The following is a 27,532-nucleotide window of genomic DNA, read 5'->3' as shown; positions in this document are numbered from 1 at the left end:
ACCCATTAATATTAATATTGTGGTTATATAAAAAGACAGACAAGGGGAGGGGAATCCTGTATCGGGAACTCTCAGATGCCCACCTGGCTGCTCCCCTTACAGGGACGCAGGTGCCTCTTGACACAGACAGGTCAGTATAAACCCCCAACTCGGATCAAAACTAGTCCGAAGCAGTGGAACTAACCTGATGCTGTTGTTAGGCCATATGAGGTCACCATGGAACCGCAGGTTGGGGCCCACTCAGACTTCGTAGCTTTCACTGTGAAGCCACAGACTGGATCCTTAGATGCAAGCCTCTAAGGTCCCCACTCACTCACACATGCACGCACACATGCACTCAGAGGTTATTACAGTCTTTTTGCACTTTGTAAACAGTTTGAACCCTGAAGAACTTTTTGGCTTCTTTGCAAATGTTTTAAATTAGACAGAACCCAGGGACCCTGTCCTCCAGTGTCCTGGAGTGGTGACAGAGTCCAGAGGGGTGTCCTCGTCAGGGCTGAACCCCTCTAGGTCAGACAGAAGGACAGAACCAGGGACCCTGGACACGTGGAGTCTAGAAGCAGACAGAACCAGGAACTCTAGACCCCCAGAGTTCAAAGACAGAACCAGGACCAGGGACTCTGGGGCACCCAGAGTCCAAAAACTAGAACCAGGGACTCTTCCAGAGTCCAAAACCAGAACCAGAACTCTTCCAGAGTCTAAAACCCAGAACCAGGACCTGGGATTCTGGGGCACCCAGAGCCCAAGGTCACATGAATCACCATAGTCAATTCCAGTGTCCCAGTAATTGGATGATCCCTGTAACTTCCAGGAATAACCAGGTCAGGCCTGACTTACCTTCTCCGCAGAGCAGGACTGAGGACTCAGAAGAAAAATTTTGGTGGAGCGTGCCGGGAGTTGATCTGCTCTCCTCCGGAAAGGGGTGGCCTACAGGGCCCTGGAACGTCTCATGTGGCACCTTCCCTATAATCCGCCTCCCAATCTGCTGGGGGTCAGATTGAGTCCGGTCCGTGCACAGTGGCGAATATCTCGCTGGGGCCTGCAAATGTAATAACCAAACGAGTTAGCAGGAATGGGCCACACACCGAGTTCCAAATTAAGATTCCTTTTATTAGCCAGTGACAGAGACGGCCAGTGCTCAAAGTTATCTCGGCCCCAAAGAAGAGGCTTATCTTTTATACCTTGATTTAGGTAGGGGAGGTACCCTAGCTGGAGCTGAATTTTACAGAAGCAGAAAAGCAGGTTAGAGGAAGGGGCTGCAGGCACAGGTGGTTTCCATACAATTACCAAGAAGGGGGATGATCAGACTCCTTCTACACAATGATCAAAGGGAAACTTTTTCTTGCAATAGCCAGGGGTTGGGGGTTGAGGGGGTATGCCAAGCAGGATGCGGTTACAATGGTTCCAAGTGTTAAGAACAGTAGGCTTCAATGCTTCTATGTACAGCATGACCCAGTTATGCACCCAAAGGGGCTGTGGTAGGGAGGGGAAAGCCAGGTTGGAGTTTACAGCCAAGATGGAGTCAGTGATGCTAGCCCAGGGTAGGTTATTACAGTATTAAGACCTTTGTTCTGACCCAGTCTTTTAAGTACCCAGGGAGTTCACCTTGTCTGCTGCCTAAACAGAGCTGATTTGTCAAGACAGAATTACAATAGAGAAACAGTAATTCACACAGAACCAGCTATATGAGATCCCAGCATTTTATTATTACTCAGGACCCACCCTAACTGCCTGCCTGCCTGCTTTTTTTCCTTTCTCCTCTCTCATTAGTATGTCCTATTAATATTGCTTGAAGGGCAAATTTACATGCCTTCTATCTTACAATACTAAGTACGAGAAACACTTCCCAGTTAGATACAATGTCTGTCCCAATAATACAGTCAGGTAAAAGAGGTGCATCAAGTTTTCAAACATAACAACTCCCCTATGAACTTTTTCGCCATTCTTGTACCCCAACAACCAACACAGAGGACTTCTACAGCCAAATATATGGGTTTTTTCCCACACTAGCAAGCAATCAGTTCTGCAGTAGATACCAGTTGGGTGTCCTTCAATTCAATTCAATTATGACACTATCTACCTGGAGATAGAGTCACTGTTCAGTCCCAAAAGGCAACCCTCCTACTTCCAATGCCAATTGCAAGCACAGGTAGTAACCTGAGCTTCTCATTCTCATTCACTGGCTACAAATGGGGCTTCACATGCTCCCCTCCTGGGGCTCCATCAATTTTCTAGAGTGGCGCACAGAACTCAAGGAAATATTTATTTACATTTCTAAATTTATTATAAAGGATATTGACAAGGATACAGATGAAGAAGTGCATAGGGCAGAGTAGAGGGGAAGAGGCTTCGAGCTTCCATGTCATCCTGGGGTACACCACCCTCCAGGAACCTCCAGATGTGCAGCTATCTGGAAGCTCCCAGAAATTGAGATTTTTTCTTTTTCTTGGAGACAGAGTCTTGTTCTGTAACCCAGGATGGAGTACAGTGGCACAATCTAGGCTCACTACAATCTCTGCTTCCCAGGTTCAAACAATTCTCCAGTCTCAGCCTCCCCAGTAGCTGGGACTACAAGCTTGCTCCACCACACCTAGCTAATGTTTGTATTTTTTAGTAGAAATGGAGTTTCACCACGTTGGCCAGGCTGGTCTCAAACTCCTGATCTCAAGTGATCCACCCACCTCAGCCTCCTAAAGCTCTTCTATTACAGGCGTGAACCACTGCGCCCAACTAGAAATTGAGATTTTTGATGGAAACTAAAGGTCAAGTTTCAAGATAAAGGAATAAAATAAAAGGATCTTAATCTTCCTCTTTTTTACAACATGTTAGAAAAACTGACAATAAGTTCTATAAAAAGATAAGATAATGTCTTCAATAAAAAATCAGTGTGAGATTTTGGTGCCCCTGAAGGTAACTTGTATGTAAAAAAAAGATGATTTCAGGGGTCACTTTTGTTTTACAATTCAGTATTAATTTTTACAAAGTTAAAAATTCAAAAACTTTGTTCTTTCTTAGATATAAATTAAATTTGTAAATCTTGCGCTATTTATAAATTCAAAAATTTAACAATTAAGGATTTTTATGCAGTTAATATTGTAATAATCTTAACTACCTTCATAGAGTCAATATACTACAATTTGTTTTTTAAGTATTTCAATTTTTTAACTAATAAAAACGAGGTTTCCCAAGCACTTCTATAATTTATAAATTTAATGTGTTGGCCGGGCCAGTGGCTCATGCCCAAAATCCCAGGATTTTGGGAGGCTGAAGAGGGCAGATCACGAGGTCAGGAGTTCCAGACCAGCCTGGCCAACATGGTGAAACCCCATCTCTGCTAAAAATACAAAAATTAGCCAGGCATGGTGGGGGGAGCCTGTAATCCCAACTACTCGGGAGACTGAGGTAGGAGAATCACTTGAACCTGGGAGATAGAGGTTGCAGTGAGCTGAGATCATGCCATTGCACTCTAGCCTGGGCAACAAGAACAAAACTCCATCTCAAAAAAAAAAAAAAGAAACATCTAATGTGTCACATTTTTACAAGCGTGGAATGTGAATCTTAAATTACATTAAATATAATAAGCAGAAGTTACTCAATTACATTCTAAAAAACAAAATAGAGACAGGTTGGTCTCGAAACTCCTGGGTTTACTATGTTTCCCAAGCTGGTCTTGAACTCCTGGGTCAAGGATTCCTCCCACCTCGGCCTCCCAAAGTGTGGGATTACAGGCATGAGCCACTGCGCCTGGCCTCAATTACACATTTTAAATTATAATTCCAAGGCTGTGTGGAAATAAATAAAACGTAAAAGTCGTTGGAACTCAAAATGCTTTAAGTCTTGAAAGATACAGAACTGTGATGAGTTGAGTAGCATGTAGTTGCAACTTCTGTTTCTCAGATTATATATTAACTCTCTCATTGTTCTTGTTCTGTAAATGAGTAGGAGAGACAAGAGACCAGACCTATTCTCCTAATCACTGACCTATTTTTATAGATTAACTTCCTCCTTTTTTGTTCTGAGTTTTCTTAACTCAGACCAGATGGCACAAAAGACCCCATGACTCTAACATCTTCAGTGTGGGATGTTAAATATACTTTTCCTGAAAGAAAAATACCACCTCGACCAATGAGATAATTGTAACTATGCATTAAACCTTATACAGAAAGATGCTGAAATTCTGTTAAACTTCCCTTGTCTATATAAACAACCCCAGACATCTACGCTTCCAAACACATACTTCCATTCTTTGGAATCTGTACTTCCTGGGTGGCTATCCCTCAAGGTTTTTGCTTGAATAAATTCTACATTTAATCACATTTTCTGAATGTTGTTATTTAATGTGGACAGATGATATGACCAATTACCTTCTAAAATGCCAAACAAACACGCATAGGTTATTTCTAAACTTGAAGCCAAAATATTAATTGTATTGGTTTGACTTACTTGCTCTTCTCTGTATTTAATTCTAAGTGGTCATGGGATTAAGTCAGCACACACTAATAAAACACATTCGGTGTTACCTTCTTGGTTGGCTAAGAACGTATATCAATCATAGATTTAATTGAACATGAGATGCAGAGTTGCAAAGACCAGGGCAAATTTTTGCACAATCTAGAATGCAGTATGGAGTCCTTTGCTATGGTCTCTTAAATGCATGTCATATACATAAGGTAGTGTCACAGCTCAGTGTTGTGAAACTTTTTCCTTAGCTCAGCTAACAGCCAGGTCCTTACTACACGGCTGTGAAAAATTAGGCTTGCAGATGATTCTAAGGGTGAGAATAATGGGATTTATTAGAAAAAAACCCTCTCTTACCGTTCCTATTCAACATAGTATTGGAAGTTCTAGCCAGAGCAATCAGAGAAGAGAAAGAAATAAAGCACATTCAAATAGGAAGAGAGGAAGCTGAATTGTCCCTGTTTGGAGATGACATAATTCTATATTTAGAAAACCCCATCGTCTCAGCCCTAAAACTCCTTAAGCTGATAAGCAACTTCAGCAAAGTCTCAGGATACAAAATCAATGTGCAAAAATCACAAGCATGTGTATACACCAATGGTAGACAAGCAGAGAGCCAAATCATGGATAAACTTCCATTCATAATTGCTACAAAGAGAATAAAATACCTAGGAATACAGATATCAAGGGATGTGAAGGACTTCTCCAAGGAGAAATACAAACCACTGCTCAAGGAAATAAGAGAGGACACAAACAAATGGAAAAACTTTCCAGCCTCGTGGATAGAAAGAATCAATATCTTGAAAATGGCCATACTGCCCAAAGTAATTTATAGATTCAATGCCATTCTCATTAAACTACCATCGACGTTCCTCACAGAATTAGAAAAAACTACTTTAAATTTCATATGAAACCAAAAAAAGAGCACATATTGCCAAGACAATCCTAAGCATCCTCAGCAAATTAACACAGGAACAGAAAACCAAACACTGCCTGTTCTCACTTATAAGTGGGAATTGAACAATGAGAACTATGGATGCAGTGAGGGGAACATCACACACCAGGGCCTGTCAGGGGGTAGAGGGCAAGGGGAGGGAGAGCATTAAGACAAATACCTAATGCATGCAGGGCTTAAAACCTAGATGAAGGGTTGATAGGTGCAGCAAACCACCATGGCACACGTATACCTATGTAACAAACCTGCACGTTCTGCACTTGTATCTCAGAACTTAAAGTTAAAAAAAAAAAAAAAGGTGGAGAGCAGAGGGAACAGGGACTGTCCGCAAGGCCAGAGTTCCTGCTAATGTAGGCTTCTCACCTCAAAGATTGAATTCCGGCTTCCACCCAGGAAAGGCCAGGCTCCTCCCCGCTGCAAACGTGGCGCAAACTCCTGTGGCTCCACCCCAGTGCGTATTCCTCTCAGTGCACGCTCCCAGTGCGCAGGTCAGGTGGAGGCTCTGCCAGGGAGCCCTTCCCATCTGGCTGTCTCACCAGGAACCAGCTTCACCTACTTACATTACCTAAAGACCAGCTCAGGCTGGGTGCGATGACTCACACCTGTAATCCCAGCACGTTGGGAGGCTGAGGCAGGCACATCACTTGAGATCGGGAGTTCAAAACCAGCCTGGCCAAAATAGTGAAACACCGTCTCTACTGAAAATACAAAAATTAGCCAGCTGTGGTGGCGCGTGCCTGTAATCCCAGCTACTCAGGAGGCTCCGGCACAAGAATCACTTGAACCCAGGAGGCAGAGTTTGGAGTGAGCTGAGATTGCGCCACTATACTCCTGGCTGGGTGACAGAGCAGGACTCCATATCAAAAAAGAAAGAAAAATAAAGATCTCCCACTTTTAAATTGATGTATGTTTCTACTTTGCTTGATAATATATATTAACAACTTAATTCTTCAATCCACAAACATATTTTAAGTGATTATCATCTACCGATTAGAAAAATAGTAAAAACCAGAACTAAAATGCAATGGCGGTTTAAAATACACCAAGCTCTATGCCAAAAAACTTCTACTTAATCCCAGTTTTATAGATACATACTTTAAAAGATTAATAGAGTGACAGAGAGAGAACTTATAAGCAGGTGAATTTATAAGTGACAGAGAGAAAACTATTAAGCAGGTGGATCCAGTGCTAACTAATGCCTGAGAATTAGCCGTGGTTACTCTGCCAGGCCCTGCAGAAACTCTGCCGTTTTCCTGAGCAGGGGAGTGACCACACGCAACCTTACAGATGCAACTGTTGAAAAGAAAGGCAGAGGCTCATTCCTGCTGCACACTCTTCACTGCCTCTTTCTGGCCCACACAGTCATCGGCCTGGACATGAAGCTCTTCCCCTGGGCATGAGTGAGCTCTTGGCAAGAGGTGTGTGTAGGCCAGGCTGCATCAGCTGTTGCAGAAAACACAGAAGTCATTTGTTCCATTACTCATTCTGTAGTGGAGATTTTAACTCATGTCTGAGTAAACTCAGGTGTCATGTGTCAGCAATGCAGCCATGGACAGCCTTGGCACATGCATGGGATAGCTTTATGTAAATAAAGTCATGCACTGCAACGACTACATATACAACAGTGGTTCCATGAGATTATACTATATATAGAGAGAGAGTATAATATATATATAGTGTATATATATATATATTTGGCAACTCTGTAATACATATTTACTTCTCTATGTTTTACCTTCTCTCTGTTTAGATACGTTTAGATACACAAATATTTAACCACTGTGTTATAATTGCCACAGTATTCAGTAGAGTAACCTGCTGTACAGGTTTGTAGCCTAGGACCAACAGCCCACACCACACAGCCAAGGTGAATAGTAGACGCTACCATCTAGGTTTGTATACGGGAACTCTATGATGTTCTCACAGCCACAGCCACAGCCACGAAATCACCTGAGAACACGTATCCCTGACATTAGGCCACCCTTGACTGTACTTTCGTCACATATTCTTTTCTTTTTTTTTCAAGGAGTTTCGCTCTAGTTGCCCAGGCTGGAATACAACAGCATGATCTTGGCTCACTGCAATCTCTGTCTCCCAGGTTCAAGTGATTCTCCTGCCTCAGCCTCCCAAGTAGCTGGGATTACAGGCACCCGCCACCAGGCCTGGCTACTTTTTTGTATTTTTAGCAGAGATAGGGTTTCGCCATGTTGGCCAGGCTGATCTCGAACTCCTGACCTCAGGTGATCCACCCACCTTGGCCTCCCACAGTGCTGGGATTACAGGCATGAGCCACCACACCTGGGCCTAACATATTCTTAATAGGTAACAGGCAGTGTCAAATGAGCTACAAGGGCGGTTTCCTTCTATGGCCTCTAGAAATACTGTCAACACTTCACAACTTGCGTTGTTTCCTACTGGGCTACACTTGAAAACCATTTTCAGGAGAAGAGGAAAAGACATGAAAAAGACATTGTTCCTGCCCTCAAGAAGCTCCTGTTCTAATGCAATGGGTGAGAGCTGAGATGGACAGCCCATACGAGGTGGTATGTTATGATGGAGGTATAATCAGAGGACTGTGAGAAAACAGAAGATGTTCTATTAATTGCAAATAGATAGGAGGAGATGACCATTATGAAGGAATGATTATGCAAGAGGTTATAATTGAATAAGAGTTGAAAAGCTGTCAAGATTTCCCCAGGAGAATAGGCAAGGTAGTTTTCCTGGAATTTAATACTGCATGAGCAAATACACAGGCTCCATGAGAAGGCAAAGACTTACATTCAAGAGTATGAGCCCCAAATTTGTAAACTTTAAAATTCTGATCTACTCACAAACAGCAAACCTGCAAGCTGCACTCATCTGCCCCATACACTTCCATCACTTCCTTTCCTATTGGATAGAGACAAAATAAAAGATTAACTGCAAGAAAACTAAACATCTCCAGATTTAGAAAGAGGTGCAATATTATGGCTCTAATATTCGAAATCCACTATAGGAACAGTAAAGATGCAGATGGTCAGAATCTAGTTCTATGTGACTTTTATCAAGAAAGAAGTGGGCCACCAGGCAGCCTGATTAATGCTTGAGTATGGCTGTATTTCTGTCTAGAACATAGCATGCAATTCTTGTCAACCGTGTGGAGGCAGATTCAATAAGTTGTCTCATTTGTTGTAAGTCATGAACTTAACAACCTTTCTAAGATTCACTACTTATTAATGGTCCAGTATCTTCTCTTCTTTTTGCTATTAATACCTGCAGTGAAGAGAGTGGGTGGAGATGATAGCAGTGGTGTAGATGGTTCCCAAAACTTACTGTAATCCTTGTACACATAGGCTGCTCGTCCCAGCAAGAGATGGGGTCGATTTCCCTACCTATAAATCTGGACTGGCTTATTGACTTGCTCTGGCTAATAGAATGTGACAGAAGTGACCTGTTCCAGGTCCAGGCCTGGCCCTTACAAGGCCTAGCAGATTCGGATTTTGCTTTTTTGAAATCCAGTTGCCATGCTATAAAGAAGCCCAGGCTATCCTTCTGAAGAGAAAGAGCCATTTGGAAAGACTTACAGGATGAGAAATCATCACCAGTCAGAGGCCACTTGGAGAAAAATTTGAGGGGCTCAAACCCACATTTATTTTCAAGGCCCTAGACATGTAAGACAGGCCTTCCTGAATGTTCCGGCCCAGCCCAGATGCTCACTGAATGCAGCCATAAGAGTAACCCCAACCAAAACCATGTGACCCAGAACTATCCAATCAACTTGAAAAATTGCAAAACATAATCAATTATTGCTGTATTATGCTTTAGGTGATTTGTTACATAGCAAATAATAATAATAATGATAGAAATAACTATTCCAGCCCAGCATGGTGTCTCACGCTTGTAATCCAAGCACTTTGGGGGCCAAGGCGGGCACATCACCTGAGGTCGGGAGTTCAAGACCAGCCTGACCAACATGGTGAAATCCTGTCTTTAAAAAATAAAAATAAATAAATAAATAAAATAAAATAAAAAAAGAAATAACTATTCCAGAGGGAAAGAAAACTTCTTTGAATAAACCTTTTTTATATATGTATTAGGTTGTTCAGTGTTGCTATAAAGGAATACCTGAGGCTGGGTGATTTATAAAGAAAAGAGATTTATTGGGTTCACGGTTCTGCAGGCTATAGAAGAAGCATGGCAGTGATGTCTGCATCTGGCGAGGGCCTCCGACTCCTTCCCCTCATGGCAAAAGGCAAAGGGGAACAGAGATCACCTGGTGAGAGAGGAAGCAAGGAGGGGAGGTGCCAGGCTCTTTTTTAACAATCAGCTCTCATGGGAATTAACAGAGGGAGCACTCACTCACTACCTTGAGAAAAGCACCAAGCTGCTCATGAGGAATCCACCCTCATGACACAGACACTTCCCATTAGGCCCCACCTCCAACATCGGGATCAAATTTCAACAGGAGGCTTGGAGGTGTCAAATATTCAAACCATACCAATACGGTTTTGACATCTGGAATGCCTAAACATTTTAAGAATCCCAAATCAAATTAAACTGAGAAGACAAAAAAAAAAAGTCCCTAAAACTGAAAAGTAAAGTAAATAATCCTGACAGTAAAATTGCTAAAAAATAAAAAGGAAAAAGAAAGAAATATATATATATATTTTTTTTTTAAAGACGGGGTTTCACCATTTTAGTCAGGCTGGTCTTGAATTCCCGACCTCAGGTGATCTGCCCTCCTTGGCCTCCAAAGTGCTTGGATTACAGGCGTGAGCCACCACACCCGGCCAGAAAGAAATAATTTTAAGAAATCTTAAAACTCAGTTCTTAGGCCACATATCCATAGTGGGATTTAAGATCAAAAGAATTGCACAGAGCCAGGAATGGTGGCTCATGCCTATAATCCCAGTAATTTTGGAGGCCAGGGCAGGAGGATTGCTCAAGCCCAGAAGTTCAAGACCAGCCTGGGTTGGCCGGGTGTGGTGGCTCACTCCTGTAGTCCTAGCACTTTGGGAGGCTGAGGCGGACAGACCACTTGGAGTCAGGAGTTCAAGATCAACCTGGCCAACATGGTGAAACCCCATCTTTTAAAAAAAAAAAAAAAAAAGACCAGCCTGGGCAACATAGTGAGACTTAGTCTCTACAAAAAAATTTAAAAATTAGCCAAGCATGGTGGCATGCACCTGTAGTCCCAGCTACTTGGGAGGCTGTGGAGGGAAAATCACCTGAGCCCAGGAGGTCGAGGCTGCAGAGAGCTATGATTATTATGCTACTACACTCCAGCCTGGGTGACAGAGCAAGCAAGATACTATCTCAAAAAGAAGAAGAATTGCAAAGAAACTTTATTCAGTAGTTTTATTGCCAATATTTGTATTGTTAATCTGAAACAACTTTACATATATTGTAGGATAAGCCAAATGTTAACTTTATTTGGTAATGGGATTTTTAATGTAAGAGGGAAGAAATATATATATGTCAAAACCAAAGAAAAATAAAAGTACTAAAATGTACATTTTAATTACCACTATTATGAATTTATGTTTTAAAAAAAATTTCCTGATTTGGTACTGATTCCATCTGATGTCAGAGACATATTGTTGATCCAAAAAGCAAGGAAGCCTTCAAAGACAAATGAGATGATATCAAAAGGTCATAAAAAAACAAATGAAGGCCGGGCGCGGTGGCTGAAGCCTGTAATCCCAGCACTTTGGGAGGCCGAGGTGGGTGGATCACGAGGTCAAGAGATCGAGACCATCCTGGTCAACATGGTGAAACCCCGTCTCTACTAAAAATACAAAAAATTAGCTGGGCATGGTGGTGTGTGCCTGTAATCCCAGCTACTCAGGAAGCTGAGGCAGGAGAATTGCCTGAACCCAGGAGGCGGAGGTTGCGGTGAGCCGAGATCGTGCCATTGCACTCCAGCCTGGGTAGCAAGAGCAAAACTCCGTCTCAAAAAAAAAAAAAAACCAAATGAAGAGAGCTGTCTCTGGTCAACGTTGAAACAATTTTTGCATGATTCTTGTTAACCTAAAGAAAGAAACTGAGGCAAAATTAAGTAGAGTTAATTTGGGTCAAGGTTGAGAGCTACTGCCCAGGAGTCCTAGAACTGTTGCCCTGAATATATGCCCCAAGTGGGTTTCCATCTCCTGGGTTTAAGCAGCAATTCTCCTGCCTCAGCCTCCCGAGTAGCTGGGATTACAGGTATACCCCAACACACCCAGCTAATGTATTTTTAGTAGAAACGGGGTTTCTCCATGTTAGTCAGGCTGGTCTTGAACTCCTGACCGCAGGCGATCCTCCCGCCTTGTGCTCCCAAAGTGCTGAGATTACAGGTGTGAGCCACTGCTCCTGACCCCAAGTGAGTTTTTAAAGAATACAAAGAAGTTAGGAGGAAATTTCTAATTTACCAAGAATTTTCATTGGTTTATTGCCATAACATAAGCTATTGACTGGCTGTGCATTTTCCTTGTATCATAAATTCCAGAATAATGGGTGAAGGTCACATTGTGCAATTTGTAATAACATTTCAGGTAGTTTATCAGCTATCCAGAAACTACAGGGAAAGAAAGAAGAAACAAAATACCTGTAAACAATTGCCCGGGGCATGGGTGCTGGTAATGTGACTGCAGTCTCATGCTCATGTCTCTCTGGGCCTGATAAGTTCTGCATACCTCACATTCCTCAGACTGCTCTGAGCCGCTTTGCTTTCTCACTCTAATTGATGGAAATACATAGAGCATGTGAAAAATCTGTAGGTCGATCAACATACTCAAAAAAGAGAGAGCCAAACTGTAGATTAAACCAAAACAGATCAAATCAAAACAAAACAGACACATAAAAACCTTATTTGGCATCACTGGAGATGGCCATGACATCAACTCTTTATTATAAAAACTAAATAAGCTTAGTAATGAAGGGAAACTTAGTAAGCATTTTGCATTTTTCTTACCTTTTTTTTTTGAAATGGAGTCTCGTGCTCTGTCACCAGGCTGGAGTACAGTGGCGCAACCTCGGTTCACTGCAACCTCCACCTCCCGGGTTCAAGTGATCCTCCTGAGTAGCTGGGACTACAGGCACGTGCCACCATGCCCAGATAATTTTTGTATTTTTAGTAGGGACAGAGCTTCACCATGTTGGTCAGGATGGTTTTGATCTCTTGACCTCATGATTCACCCACCTTGGTCTCCCAAAGTGCTGGGATTACAGGTGTGATCCACCACACCCAGCCTTTTCTTACATTTTTATTAGGATTTGATTTTCAGAATACCCAAAGAGCTCCAGATAATGAAGAAATTAACTCAGAAGGGATCATCAATGTTGTTAAATTTAATGAAAGGATAATTTCATAGATCCACAATATTGCCCCAATAATCATTTGCTGGTTTCAAGGAAAAGACAACTCCCAATGGAGGAATTGAGCTGTTTCCACCTTAATCCAGTGATTGACTTTAGCACATTGAGAGTGCTACCACCTGACATTAGGTGCCTCCTAATACGATACAGCATGAAGTACATGTGAAGTATTCTCACCAAATGTATTTCACCTGAAACTATCAAGTCTCTACAACTTTCAGATCTAGCTAGATGTCAGAGTAAAAATTTTAATGATACCATGAGGAAGAAATGGAATTAATCTAGAAGATGGGATAGTCTACAAGACAACTGATCGAGTCTATTTAACAAATGACTATAATGAAGGAGAGTGGGGAAAATAGGGGATAGAAGTAAGGTGAACTGTTCTCCTTTAAAGGAAATTTAAGAGACATAGCCAAATGAAATACGTGATCCCTGATTTGTCCTAGTTTTCAAAACACTAAATGGCATCTTTCTGATAACTGGGATATGAGAAATGGGAAAGTTCTTCAATGTTTATCTTAGACTACATTATAAGGAGTTACAATCTTTTGTTCTATGGCCATTATCCACTATTAGCATAAACATATACCACGTATATATTCTCTAAATCAGCTAAGTCTTAAATCAGCTACCTTGACTCGCTCCGGAGGTGTCTCAACAGAACTGGGCAACCTCCAAACCCTGGTGCCTGCCATTCCTTATTTGGAAACCCTCCTGACCTTCTCGTGACTAGCTTCCTCTTCTTTCTTCTCTTCTTCCTTGTCTTCTTCCCCCCTAATCTATTCAGGACATTTTCAAGTTTTTAGCCAATCAGGTCAAGCATAGAATGTGAGGTCCCGTTCTGGCCAATGGAAACTGGGCACAGCAGTAGGGCAATTGCGTCAGGTTATGAAAGTTATAAACGTCCCTGTCTCCTTTGCTCAGGTGTGCTCTCATGGGAAGACTGCTGGCAAGTTTCACCCTTTCTTCAGGAAGTAAACTAGCCTTGCTGAGTGATCCGTTGTCCCAGTGTGGATTTTTCCTGTTATAAAGCCATTTCCAACATGGGAAAATGTAGCTAATGACTAGCTTTTACATTATATTTTTTAAGTTATTATTTTTAAGTGTAACAATGTTACTGTGGTTAAGTGGGAAATATTCTTTATTAAAAAGATGCCTAGTGAAACACATAGGGGTGAAATAATACGATGTTTCTATTTTTCTGTAAAATTCTTCAAACAAGTAAACAAATACGGCAAAAAAAAATTTTTTTTTTTTGCTCCATCACAAAGCTGGAGAGCAGTGGCACAATCATGTCATGGCTCACTGCAGCCTGGACCTCCCAGGCTCAAGTGATCCTCCTGCCTCAGCCTCCCAAGGAACTGTGACCACAGGCACACACCACCATGCCCAGTTAATTTTTATTTATTTTTATAGAGATGGGGTCTTACTATGTTACCCGGCTTGGTTACTCAGACTCCTGGGCTCAAGTGACCATCCTGCCTCAGCCTCCCAAAGTATTGGGATTGCAGGTATAATCCACCACACCTGGCCAAATTAACAATTCTTAAATCTGTGATGGGCATGTGAGTGTTTATTATAGATGGTAAACTAATTTTAAAGTATGTATGTCATATTATTTGGCAGAACTAAAGCTTTTTATTTTTTTTTTTGAGAAAGAGTCTTGCTGTGTTGCCCAGGCTAGAGTGCAGTGGCATGATCTCAGCTCACTGTGACCTCTGCCTCATGGGTTGAAGTGATTCTCCTGCCTCAGCCTCCTAAGTAGCTAGGATTACTGGCATCCACCACCAAGCCTGGCTAATTTTTGTATTTTAGTAAAGACAGGGTTTCACCATGTTGGCCAGGCTGGTCTCGAACCCCGAACCTCAGGTGATCTACCCACCTGAGCCTCTCAAACTGCTGGGATTACAGGCGTGAGCCACCACGCCCAGCCATCATTTTTGACTACTAATTTTTTTTTTTTAATTCGGCCTAAATTTATTAACAGCCTGTGGGGTAAAAAAAAAAAAAAAAAAAAAAAAAAAAAAATCTCAAAGTGGACAATTTTCAATATTATAGACTTATTTTAAGCCTAGTTTCCATTCCTTCAAGTTTAACAAAATAACTAACCTCTAGGTTAGTAACAGGTAAGTTAATAGTCCCTGATAACTATTAGGCTTTTTAGGTGTGATTATTAGTAATTGAGTAAGTGAATCCCTTTAATAAGTAGATAAATTTTTTTGCAAGTCAGATAATGTCCAATGATTTGCTTAACAAAACTGGAGGACTTAAATGAATTGCCAGCTGATAACTCATTTTAAGCAATTTTCAACAAAGATAACTGTGTGGTTTTTGGGAAGTAACTTAGAAAGCATTCAAATAATTGATGGACATTGATATCAGCCCAACTTTCCCATAGAACTGAAGCTTGAGATATTTACATTTGTTTCATTTGTGTTCCTTTCTCTGGAAACCAACCATCAGCCCTCCCAGATAGGATCAAGGAACTGAAACTTTCCAGATCACTGCATTCAGACAATGAGGCACACCTGCTGCCTGTTGACCAACACCTCTTCCTTATCCCTCCATCCCTAATTCCTGTTTTCCCACATGTAGTTACATTCCTTATTTTATAATTTTGTTTATTTATTTACTTGCTTATTTATTTTTTTGAGATGGAATTTCACTGTTACCCAGCCAGGCTGGAGTGCAGTGGTACAATCTTGGCTCACTGCAACTTCTGCCTCCTGGGTTCAACTGATTCTCCTGTCTCAGCCTCTCAAGTAGCTGGGATTACAGGCATGTGCCACCATGCCTGACTAATTTTTGTATTTTTAGTAGAGACGGAGTTTTCCCATGTAGGCCAGGCTGGTCTCAAACTCCTGAACACAAACTCGGGTGACCTGCCCGCCTCGGCCTCCCAAAGTGTCAGGATTACAGGCGTGAGCCATGCCCAACCACAAATTTTTTTTTTTTTTTTTTTTTGTAGTAGAGACTGGGTCTATGTTGCCCAGACTGGTCTCAAATTCCTGGTGTGAAGCCTCGTGTACACTCCTGGTGTACAGTATGTAGTACATACTGACCGTCCTACAGGAATAATTCCTTGGCTACTTCCTGTTGCCATTGTGGTAAGTTCATGTGTTGTGATGATCTACTTAAAACACTGTAGGATGCTAATCATCTTTGTATGAGCAGTTCATCTCTCCAGTAAATTGTGTATCACAGTTAAAAAATGATCTCTTGGGACTGGGCACGGTGGCTCACGCCTGTAATCCCAGCACTTTGGGAGGCCGAGGCGGGTGGATCACGAGGTCAAGAGATCGAGACCATCCTGGTCAACATGGTGAAACCCTGTCTCTACTAAAAATACAAAAAATTAGCTGGGCATGGTGACGCGTGCCTGTAATCCCAGCTACTCAGGAAGCTGAGGCAGGAGAATTGCCTGAATCCAGGAGGCGGAGGTTGTGGTGAGCCAAGATCGCGCCATTGCACTCCAGCCTGGGTAACAAGAGCGAAATTCCATCTCGAAGAAAAAAAAAAAAATGATCTCTTGAAGTTCTTGTGTATTTTCATCTTGTTTAGTGCAATGCCATAGACCTTGAATAACAAACACCATGGGACCCATATAAAGTGCCACTAGTAATGCTGGAAGTGATCCTAAAAAGCAGAAAAGAGTCATGACATTAAAAGAAAAAATTAAATTGCCTGATAGGTACCATAGATTGAGGTCCACAACTGTGGTTGCAACCGTTTCAAGATAAATGAATACAGCATAAGGACAATTGTAAAAAGGAAAAGAAATTCATCAAGCCATTGCTGAAGCTATGCCAGCAGGTGCAAAAAACCTTGTACTTTTTTGAAATATCTTTTTGTTTCATGTTGAAAATGCAGCTTTTATGTGTGTGCAAGATTGTTATAAGGCAGGTATCGTTATGGGCTTCAATATGATTTAAGAAAAAGCAAAGTCATTATAAAACAACTTAAAGAAAAAGGAAGGTAAAGGATCTAACGATGGAAAATTTTTTTTTTTTTTTTTTGAGACGGAGTTTCGCTCTTGTTACCCAGGCTGGAGTGCAATGGCGTGATCTCAGCTCACCGCAACCTCCGCCTCCTGGGTTCAGGCAATTCTCCTGCCTCAGCCTCCTGAGTAGCTGGGATTACAGGCACGCACCACCATGCCCAGCTAATTTTTTGTATTTTTAGTAGAGACGGGGTTTTACCATGTTGACCAGGATGGTCTCGATCTCTTGACCTCGTGATCCACCCGCCTCGACCTCCCAAAGTGCTGGGATTACAGGCGTGAGACACCGCGCCCGCCCAAAGTGCTGGGATTACAGGCGTGAGCCACCGCGCCCGGCCTAACGATGGAAAATTTAATGCCAGCAAAGGATGGTTTGATAATTTTAGAGAGAGGTTTGGCTCTAAAATGTCAAGATAACAGGAGAAGCAGATTGTGCTAACCAAGAAGCAGCAGACAAGTTCTCAGCTACCTTTAAGAAAATTATTGAGGAGAAAGGTGTAAGCCCGGTCGCCTCACCGGGAGCTCGTACATGCCTCGCACCCCCCACCCCCCCCAGAGCTCGGCCATGCCCATCCCTCTCCACGCCTAGAAACTACGTCATCACCCCGCGCCCACTTCTGCACTCGGCACTAGGCTCTGCACTCGGCACCTAGCCAGCCATTGAAGAATCCCACCAAAATTCAAAAGAAGCCTCATAAATCTGCCCAATAGCATTGTGCATCCCGCTTACCTGCCAATGGCAGCTTGCCCCGCCCACATCCTGCTCTCCCACAGCCAATCAGAACGCCTCCACTCCCTATAAAATCCCACCTCTGAGAGAAGTCCGTGCGACTTCTCCAGCCCCATCTGTTGGACCACAGAACCTTGCCCGGGAGCTGAATAAATTCTCATTGGATCTTCTTGTGCTGGTCTCGGTTTCCTTATTTTAAATTCAGCAATAACGCTTACAAAAGGATATCTGCCTGAACAGTTTCTTTTGCTTTTGAGACAAGGTCTCTTTCTGTTGCCAAGGCTAGAGTGTAGTGGTGTGATCACAGCTTACTGCAACCTCAAATTCCTGGGCTCAAGCAATCCTTCCACCTCAGCCTCCTGAGTAGCAAGACCACACATGCACACTACCATGCTCAACTAATTTTATTATTACTATTTTTTTTTCTTTTTTGGTAGCAACAGGGTCTTGCTTTGTAGCGCAGGCTGATCTTGAACTCCTGGCTCAAGCAGTCCTTCCTCCTCAGCTTCCTAAAGTGCTGGAATTGCAGGCATGAACCATTCTACCCAGCCCTGAACAGATTTTTTTTTTTTTTTTTTTAAATGGACAGAGTATTACTCAGTTACCCAGGCTGGAGTACAGTGGCACGATCTGAGCTCACTCCAACCTCCACCTCCTGGATTCAAGCAATTCTCATGTCTTAGCCTCCCAAGTAGCTGAACTACAGACGTGCACCGCTACGCCTGGCTAATTTTTGTATTTTGTAAAGATGGAGTTTTTGTATTTTTGTATTTTGTAGAGATGAGGTTTCTCCATGTTGGCCAGGCTGGTCTTGAACTCCTGGCCTTAAGTGATCCACCTTCCTCAGCCTCCCAAAGTGCTGGGATTACAGGCATGAGCCACTGCACCCAGTCTCCAAACACTTTTTATATTTTTTAAAGTATTACATGTAAGTAGTTAAAAAATTCATTCAGCACTAAAAGGCTTCCATCACAAATAGGCACTCCCCCACTTCCTTCCTCCTCTCATCCTGTTCCCCAGAACAAGCCATTCTCAGCTCAACTGATTTTTCTTCAAATACTTATATTCATATTTCTAAATAAAGTACCTATAACCTCTTGAATCATCTATTTTAAACAATATCTATAACTTCATATTATGGTAAATAAAGATGTTGCTCACTTCTAATCATTCTTTTCCTCCCCCAAGTTAACTTGTTATAATCTTGACACCCATTTCATTTTTTCCTTATTGTGACTGTGACTGTGTAAATATTGTTCCCTGTGAGTTAGGGATACATTAAGATTATGTTTTGTATTATTTACTATTTTATCTGGAGTTCATCTGCTACAGTCTTTTGAATATTTAAGTCTTCCTATAATTTCCAATAATTCTGTGACATACTTCCAATATATTTCCCCCATGGTTAAACATGTCAGAAAGTTTATCAGTTCTTTTTTTATAAGGTGTACCTTAAATCTAGAAGGATATGCTTCATAGCTACCATGTTAAGATTTCCCTTTCTCAAGTATATTTTTAAATTTGTTTTAAAAAAAAAATGCTAGGCACAGTGGCGCATGCCTGTAATCCCAGCACTTTGGGAGGCCAAGGCAGGTGGATCACCTGAGGTCAGGAGTTTTGGATCAGACTGGCCAACATGGCAAAACCCCATCTCTACTAAAAATACAAAAATTAGCCTGGCATAGTGGCAGGCACCTATAATCCCAGCTACTCTGGAGGCTGAGGCAGGAGAATCACTTGAACCCAGGAGGCGGAGGTTGCAATAAGCTGAGATCACACCACTGCACTCCAGCCTGGGCAACACAGTGAGACTCTGTCTTTTAAAAAAAACCCTATGCGCCTTTTCTGCACTGAATCTCTTGTTTCTTACAGCCTATATGTTTTTCATTGATTGTCTTTTGGAGCATCTTTCAGCATTTTCCTTAAAACATTTGCATGAGAGATACCTTTTTTCCCTAATCTTTCTATTTTGAAAATGTTTTTATTCTGTCTTCACATTTCACTGATAGTCTGGAGGGGATATAGAATTCTAAGTTGAAAATAATTTTCACTCAAAATTTTGCAAGCACTCTATTATCTTCAAGCTTCCACTAGTGTTGTTGAAAAAACTGAGGACATTCTAATTCCCATTTCTTTATAACTGACTTGTTTATTCTCTCCAGAGATTGTTTCTTATTCCCCTCATTGTTTGGGGTAATTCTCTAGATGAACAATGTTGAATAAAGCAGGATGTATGCTGTTCTTATCTTCTCTAGCCAGTTTCTCTTGGCCTCCAGCCCGGGGACTCATGCCAGAGGTCTGAGGACAGCTGTTATCCTACAATCTCTGTACAACAATAGAGTGCAGGGAACACTTATTAGCCTCTGCAACTCTGGATGGCATAAGTTGAAACAAGCCAATATTCTCCCTGTTCCAGTCATCTATTGCTGTGTAACAAACCACCCAGAACTTAGCGGCATAAGGAAATATCTTTTTATTATGTTCATGACTTTGTAGATCAGTAATTCAAGCAGATCAAGTGGGAATAGCTGACCTCTCTTCCAGATGACTGGGACCTCAGGTGGCTCAAGTGGCCAGGGAGAACTGAAGTGGGGTCATATGTCTAGGGCTCCAGTTTTTTGTTTGTTTTTGTTTTGAGACAGTCTTGCTCTGTCACCCAGGCTAGAGTGGAATGTCATGGTCTCAGCTCATTGCAACCTCCACCTCCCAAGTTCAAGTGATTCTCCTGCCTCAGCCTCCTCAGTAGCTGGGACTACAAGGCACACACCACCACCCAGCTAATTTTTGTATTTTTAGTAGAGACTGGGTTTCACCATGTTGACCAGGCTGGTCTCGAACTCCTGACTTCGGGTGACCCACCAGCCTTAGCCTCCCAAAGTGCTAGGATTACAGGCATGAGCCACCACATCCAGCCAAGGGCTCCAGTTTTGACTGTCAACTGGTTTCTCGATTCTTTTCCACACAATGTCTGCTGAACCTGAATGACCAGGATGGCTCCTTCATTCTTATGTCTGGTTAACATGCTGGTGTGGGATAGAACAGTAAGGGCATAGAAGGAGCTCTCTCTCCTTGCAGCCTCTCCACATGGCTGGCTTGGGCTTCCTTACAACATGGTGGTCACAGGTAAGATGGACTTCTGCAGTAGCTGGCTTACCCCAAAGCAAGCATTTCAAGATGCCCAGTGAAATGTGCAAACTTATAATCTAGACTCATAAGTCCTAGAATGTCACTTCTGCTACATTTTATTGATTAAGTAAGTCACTAGAGCCAGCCAGATTCAAGGGGTGGGGGACTTAGACTCTTACCTCTCAATGAGAGGAAAAGCAAATAATTTTTGACCATCTTTAACTGACGATGCTCCCATTCAGCACTGTGAGCATATTGAAATGTAGAATATAACTTCTACTTGAACAACAAGCCAGAAAAGTATAAATTTTGGCTTGAGAAGCATTAGCAGGGAACGTCACAGCAGCAGCCAGAGCAAGGAGACAACAAATGGAGACCGCCATATTAGAACCGAGAGAATATGCCTCTGAGGACATGCTGGAGAAAACAGAAGCTGGGAGGATTGCGTTCCCAGATACATACTAGGCATACCCTAGAGCACTCCTGAACAGTGGGAGAGAATTTGAAAATTGTTCTCAATCATCGGCAAATAAGAAAGGACTCAGAGAAACAACATTCTTTTATTATTGTAATGTGATGTCATTTCACACAAACACACACACACACACACACACGGATATGGCCAAAGGAATCATCTATTATAACAATAAGACTTTTAAGCCCAGGCAACATGATTAAACCTTGTCTCTACAAAAAATACAAAACTTGGCCTGGCATGATGGCATGTGCCTGTAATCCCAGCTACTTAGTGGGAGGATTGCTTGAGCCCAGGAGGTTGAGGTTGCAGTGAGTCAAGATTATGCCACTGCACTCCAGCTCAGGTCACAAAGAGAGACCTTGTCTCAAAAAATATATATATATGTGTGTGTGTGTGTGTGTGTGTGTGTCTCAAAAAATATATGTGTATATATGTATGTGTGTCTCATAAAAAAAAATGTATATATTTTAAAGACTTCTGCAGTGACTACGTAGCTTTACCAGAGAATGATGTTCCCATCATGAACCATTTCATCCCTCCATGAGGAACATAAAATTGATGAGTCCCATACTTTGCAATCAATGGATACTAAATAGAGTAGTGAAATAAAAAATTGATGTCTATTTTAACATCATTCATGGGCTGGAGGAGGAATATGTCAATAGCTGTTGCTAATGCAATAAATAGCTCAGAATATAGCAACAGCAGCCACGTAGTTCAATGCCAGAATAGAGTGAGCCGAAGGAAAAATTCAGAAAACAATAAATATACACAGACTACAAGTGCACAAGGCCAACAAGAATTCATTACCACCACTACTACAAAATAAATCTTTAAACATCTTCCTCGCTGGATAGAAAGTGTTCTTTTTCTCATCAACATCCAACCCCATGAGAGCTATCTATTGCCCGCTACCCCGTCCCTTCCGCCCCTTCTCCCTCGGAGAAAACCACCTTGGATGAACTAAATTCTTTCATGATTGTCTCATCTTCCTCTCTCAATTTCATCCCCAAAGAACATTTCAGAAGCTGCTGATGTCCCGCAGGCTGTCCTATTCTGATCCCTGCTCAACCATGTTGATGCCCCCCAAGCAGCAAATGACAGTGAACTACATAATGTGACATTAAATTTTTCCAGATTATATTTTTCAGAAATATAGCAGGGGGAGTGGCACTTCTAAATGAAAAGAACTCAACGTCATGAGACATAAAAAATTCTGACATAAAAATTTCTGACTTGAACTAGATTTTTAGAGCACTAATTTATTCTTTTCTTTTCTTTTTTAAGATAGAGTCTCGCTCTGTTGCGCAGGCTGGAGTGCAGTGGCGCGATCTTGGCTCACTGAAACCTCCGCCTCCCGGGTTTAAGCAGTTCTCTGCCTCAGCCTCCCAAGTAGCTGGGATTACAGGAACGTGCCACCATGCCTGGCTAATTTTTGTATTTTTAGTAGAGACAGGGTTTCACCATCTTGACCAGGCTGGTCTTGAACTCCTAACCTCGTGATCCACCCATCTTGGCCTCCCAAAGTGCTGGGATTATAGGCGTGAGCCACTGCACCCGGCTAATTTACTCACTTCTAAAGCTTTCTTTGTGTGTGTATGTGACAGGGTCTTGTTCTGTCACCCAGGCTGGAGTGCAATGGCATGATCACAGCTCATGGCAGCCTCAGTCCCCCAAAATAGTTGGAACTTGAGGCGCACACCACCATGGCCAGTTAATTATTTTTATTTTTTGTAGAGACAGGATCTTTCTATATTGCCCAGGTTGGTCTCAAATTTCTGGACTCAAGCAATCTTACCATCTCAGCCTCCCATAGTGCTGGGATAACAGGCATGAGCCACCATGCCTGGCTCATTTCTAAAACTTTTATTCTTTTATTTTTCAACTGCGTGGAGAAAAAACAATGTTAGAAGAAAGCAAGAACCAGACATGTTTAACTCTCTTAATTCAGGGAAAATGTTAAAAAATGTTTCCTTGCTTAATCAGTAAGACCTAATTCTCTCCATTCTTATTTGGTTTGTTTGTAAAAGATATGGTATGTCTTATTAAATAAATATTTCTTGTCAAGCTGTGTACTGATTTTTAAGACATTGTTTCTTCATTTTTAAGTGTTCTAAACTCTGATGACTAATATTTCTGGAGATCTCAAGCCTTACATGAGCAATAATGTTACCAAGTCTCTATTCTTTTTTTTTTTTTTGATATGGAGTCCCGCTGTCCCAGGCTGGAGCGCAATGGCACAATCTCAGCTCCCTACAACCTCCGCCTCCCAGGTTCAAGAGATTCTCCTGCCTCAGCCTCCTGAGAAGCTGGTATTACAGGCATGTGCCACCATGTCCTGCTAATTTTTGTATTTTTAGTAGAGACGGGGTTTCACCATGTTGGTCAGGCTGGTCTTGAACTCCTGACCTTGTGATCCATCTGCCTCAACCTCCCAAAGTGCTGAGATTACAGGCATGAGCCACCATGCCCAGCCTAAGTCTCTATTCTTAATAATTTTAGGAGAAATACTGCTTATCCAAGGGCCATTCTTCTAGAGACATATGTGCTAAATTGTATTCTGAAGAACACTGCTAAGTGTGACTTGAAAAACAAGTTTGTGAAACACTAAATAAAGCAGAGTTAAGCAGGTATATTTACTTGAAGACTTCTCAAAACTTTGATATGGGATATTAAAGAAGATTCATGAATCTTCAAATGGAAAGTGTTTCATGCAACTTTTCCAAAATGTATGAACTTTTATTACAAGCAGCATAAATTGTTACATACTTAATATTGTTCTGAGTACCTATTGAGAAATGCTAAGTTAGAAATAGCTGAATTCACCTGCTATGGTGGTTCATGACTGTAATCCCAGCATTTTGTGAGGCTGAGGTGGGTGGATCACCTAAGGTCATAGTTTGAGACCATCCTGGCCAAATGGTGAAACACCATCTCTACTAAAAATATAAAAATTAGTTGGACATGGTGGTGCGCTCCTGTAGTCCCAGCTACTCGGAAGGCTGGGGCAGGAGAATCGCTTGAACCTGAGAGGCAGAGGTTGCAGTGAGCCAAGATTCTGCCACTGCACTCCAGCCTGGGTGACAGAGTGAGACTCCGTTTCCAAAAATCCATCAAAATGAAAAAATCTCTGGCCACATTTATCCATAAACATAACCCACTAGAACGTACTAATTTTGTCAAGTGATTTCTTTAAAACAAATGTACACAAATTTTATGTTTTCTAAGTCGAGGTTGGTGTGCAGATTACCTGAAGGCTAATCTTTTCTTATTCTCATAATTTAAATGAATACCTGAGGTCTTCACAAAAAAATGATTATGTAAGCTTCATCCCTACTCTTAAGTTTAATTTTAGCCACAAAACAGACTGAGATGGCAAAAGGGGTTCTCTAAATTTATAAATAACTTTTTTGTCCCTAAAGAACTTCAGATCTTCGTTTCAGCAAACTCTGACAAGAATTTTCCCCTATACTTCCTACTAGCATAGCAAAGTATTGCCAGGCCACTCCTAACAATTTCCTGTTAAGCAGATACAATGTCAACCTTCCAGCTCTTAGTTTTACTAAGAAATATCCAGAAGCAACGAATGAACAGGGTAAGGAAGGAGAGGAGTTCAGGCGTGGTGGCTCACACCTATAATCCCAGCGCTTTGGGAAGCCAAGGTGGGTGGAATGTTTGACCCCAAGAGTTTGAGATCAGCCTGGGCAACATGGTGAAACTCCATCTCCTTAAAAAGAAAAAAAAATAAAGAAGGAAGGAAGGAAGGAGAAGGAAGACAGAGGGAGAAAAAAAGCATGGCAGATTGTTTGCAAAATGCCTCAGCCTCTCAAGTAGCTGGGATTACAGGTGCGTGCCACCACACGAAGCTGATTTTTGTTGTTGTTGTTTGTATTTTTAATAGAGACAGGATTTCACCACGTGGCCAGGCTGGTCTCAAACTCCTGACCTCGGGTGATCCACCCTCCTCAGCCTCCCAAAGTGCTGGGATTACAGGCATGAGCCACTGAGCCCGGCCCCTGCCTTCACTTTTGTGTGCAGCCAACCCTAGACCATGGCCCCAGCTGAGCTGCCAGCTGACCTTAGAGAGCTGCCAGGTCAGTCCAGACCAGAAAACCTCCTAGTCAAACCCACAGAGTCCTGACAAATAACAAATATTCCTTATTTTAAGCCACTAAGTTTTGGGATGATTTGTTATGCAGCAAAAGCTAATGGATACCATCTAAAAAGATTAGGAAAACAGCATGTCAGATGAAAAACAGCAAGGGCAACTCAACAATAATTCATTTTTTAAAATTTTACATAGGGAAATGACATAAACGAGCTATTGACAAAAAAAAGAACTTAACTGTGAGTTTCTTTCGTTTTTTTTTTGTTGTTGTTGTTTGTTTGTTTGTTTTGAGATGGAGTTTCGCTCTTGTTGCCCAGGCTGGAGTGCAATGGTGCGATCTCAGCTCACCGCAACCTCCGCCTCCTGGGTTCAAGTGATTCTCTTGCCTCAGCCTCCCAAGTAGCTGGGATTATAGGCATGCACCACCATGTCCAGCTAATTTTGTATTTTTAGTAGAGACGGAGTTTTTCCATGTTGGTTAGGCTCATCTCAAACTCCCGACTTCAGATGATCCGCCTGCTTTGGCCTCCCAAAGTGTGGGGCTTATAGGCATTAGCCACTGTGCCAGGCCTTAACTGTGAGTTTCTTAAGAGAAAAAAATAAAAACAAAAACATATATAATAACATGGGAAAGAGATACTTACAAAGTAGTATATTCAATATAACCTCAATTATCTATAAAGAAAATTGTCTATATTCCCTGAGAAATAACTGATTGGAAAAACACAGAGCCAAGTGTTGACAATAGCTTATGTGTAGGTGGAGTTAAGAGTATTGTAGTAGAAAATGAGGAAATGTATTCATTCTCTGAAGGCCTCAAAGCTTCTACCTTCGATACTCAACAGTGACTCTATCTTTGAGTCAGAAATACTGTGCAGATACTGTTTATTCATATGGATTGTTATGTGTCAAAGAGTAGAAAACTGTGTCAGTCAAAACATAGAGATTATATATGGTACAAATTCAGCTCTGTAACAGACAACACTAAAATGATTAGAGAAAAACACACTTGCCAAAAAATATAAGCCTGAGTCTAGGACTGAAAATGTGCCAAGAGAACATGAGTATAGTGCCAAGTGAAATCTCTCTGTCAAGTGTACCCCGCGTCCAGGGAATTGCTCAGATGGATTGGAGATGGATGGAGAAAGACAGGACGGACCTCCATCAACATGAACATCCAACAGCTGCAATGGATAGTCTAGGCTTTCATTCATTGCAGTACACATAAATCACACTCAATTAAGGAGATTAAAAACAAAATCCTAAACCATCCCACTTTCTGTTTCTGATCAAATGGAACTGCTTCACAGATTGATTTCCCTGGGGATTCTTATGGAATCCTCTTCTAAGGCCAAGAGTGGTGCTCAGGCCTGTTATCCCAGCACTTAGGGAGGCCGAGGCAGTCAGATCACCTGAAGTCAGGAGTTCAAGACCAGCCTGGCCAACATGACGAAAACCCATCTCGACTATAAATACAAAAGATTAGCTGGGCACAGTGGCTCACACCTGTAATCCAAATTACTTGGGAGAAAGAGGCAGGAAAATGGTTTGAACCTGAGGGGCGGAGGTTGCAGTGAGCTGAGATCGTGCCACTGCACTCCAGCCAGGCGAGACTCTTCCAGCTATACTCATCTGCTATGAAACCATCCGCAAGGAAATTTTGAGAAACAAAATAAAATTCAACTAGGCTTGCCGCACAATCAGCAGTAATCATTCAGCCAGCTCGTCCTTTGGCCCACTTCCTTATAGCTAGTTGCTGCTTACTACTCCGGGATAATATAGACCTTGTCACAAGACTCTGTTCCTTTTCTGTTCTATAGATAAAATCTAATACATTGTGAAGTAAGCTTTCCATTTGAGTTTCTCTTTTAGGTTCTGCTCACTGATAAAACCACTGACGCCAGCTGTTCTGCAGGGCCCAGCAAGGAGGTGACTCACAGAAGTTTACAATTTCTACCTAGTAATCTCATCCTTCTTACCCTGACCAATCAACAACCCCAATTTTCCAGCCCCTTGTCTTCCATGATCCCCTTAAAAACCTTTCCCCAGAACTCCTTGGAGAGATGGATTTGAGGCTTGAGGATTCCATCTTTCTCCTCATTCAGTGACCTTGATTATTAAACTCCTTCTCTGCTGCAAACCCCACTGTCTCAGTGTATCAGTCTATTGCTACACACAAGCAAACAAATCTGCCAATCCTATAAGACTTAGGAGTCTCCAAAAGTCTCTTAGACTCAGCTTTGGGATTTTACCTGGGCTGAGGTGGGTCTCTTTATCTCCCTCATTGATATTCTTCGAATAATTAAAAGTGGGAGAGGGTGTGAATTTAAAAATCTTTG

The 27,532-nt window shown here is 42.0% G+C and overlaps 2 pseudogenes; one reads left to right on the top strand and one right to left on the bottom strand.

The window, feature by feature from the left end:
• The window catches only part of LOC135276807 (small ribosomal subunit protein eS17-like), a 30,706-nt pseudogene extending 13,109 nt beyond the window's left edge, over positions 1-17,597 (bottom strand).
• A 7,539-nt stretch (positions 17,598-25,136) lies between these two features.
• The window catches only part of LOC135276804 (large ribosomal subunit protein eL36-like), a 31,682-nt pseudogene continuing 29,286 nt past the window's right edge, over positions 25,137-27,532 (top strand).

The sequence above is a fragment of the Aotus nancymaae genome, unplaced genomic scaffold, assembly GCF_030222135.1.
Source record: "Aotus nancymaae isolate 86718 unplaced genomic scaffold, 86718_ANA_hifiasm-v0.15.2.pri h1tg000002l, whole genome shotgun sequence".
NCBI lineage: Eukaryota > Metazoa > Chordata > Mammalia > Primates > Aotidae > Aotus > Aotus nancymaae.
This window is presented reverse-complemented; position numbering and strand designations above follow the sequence as displayed.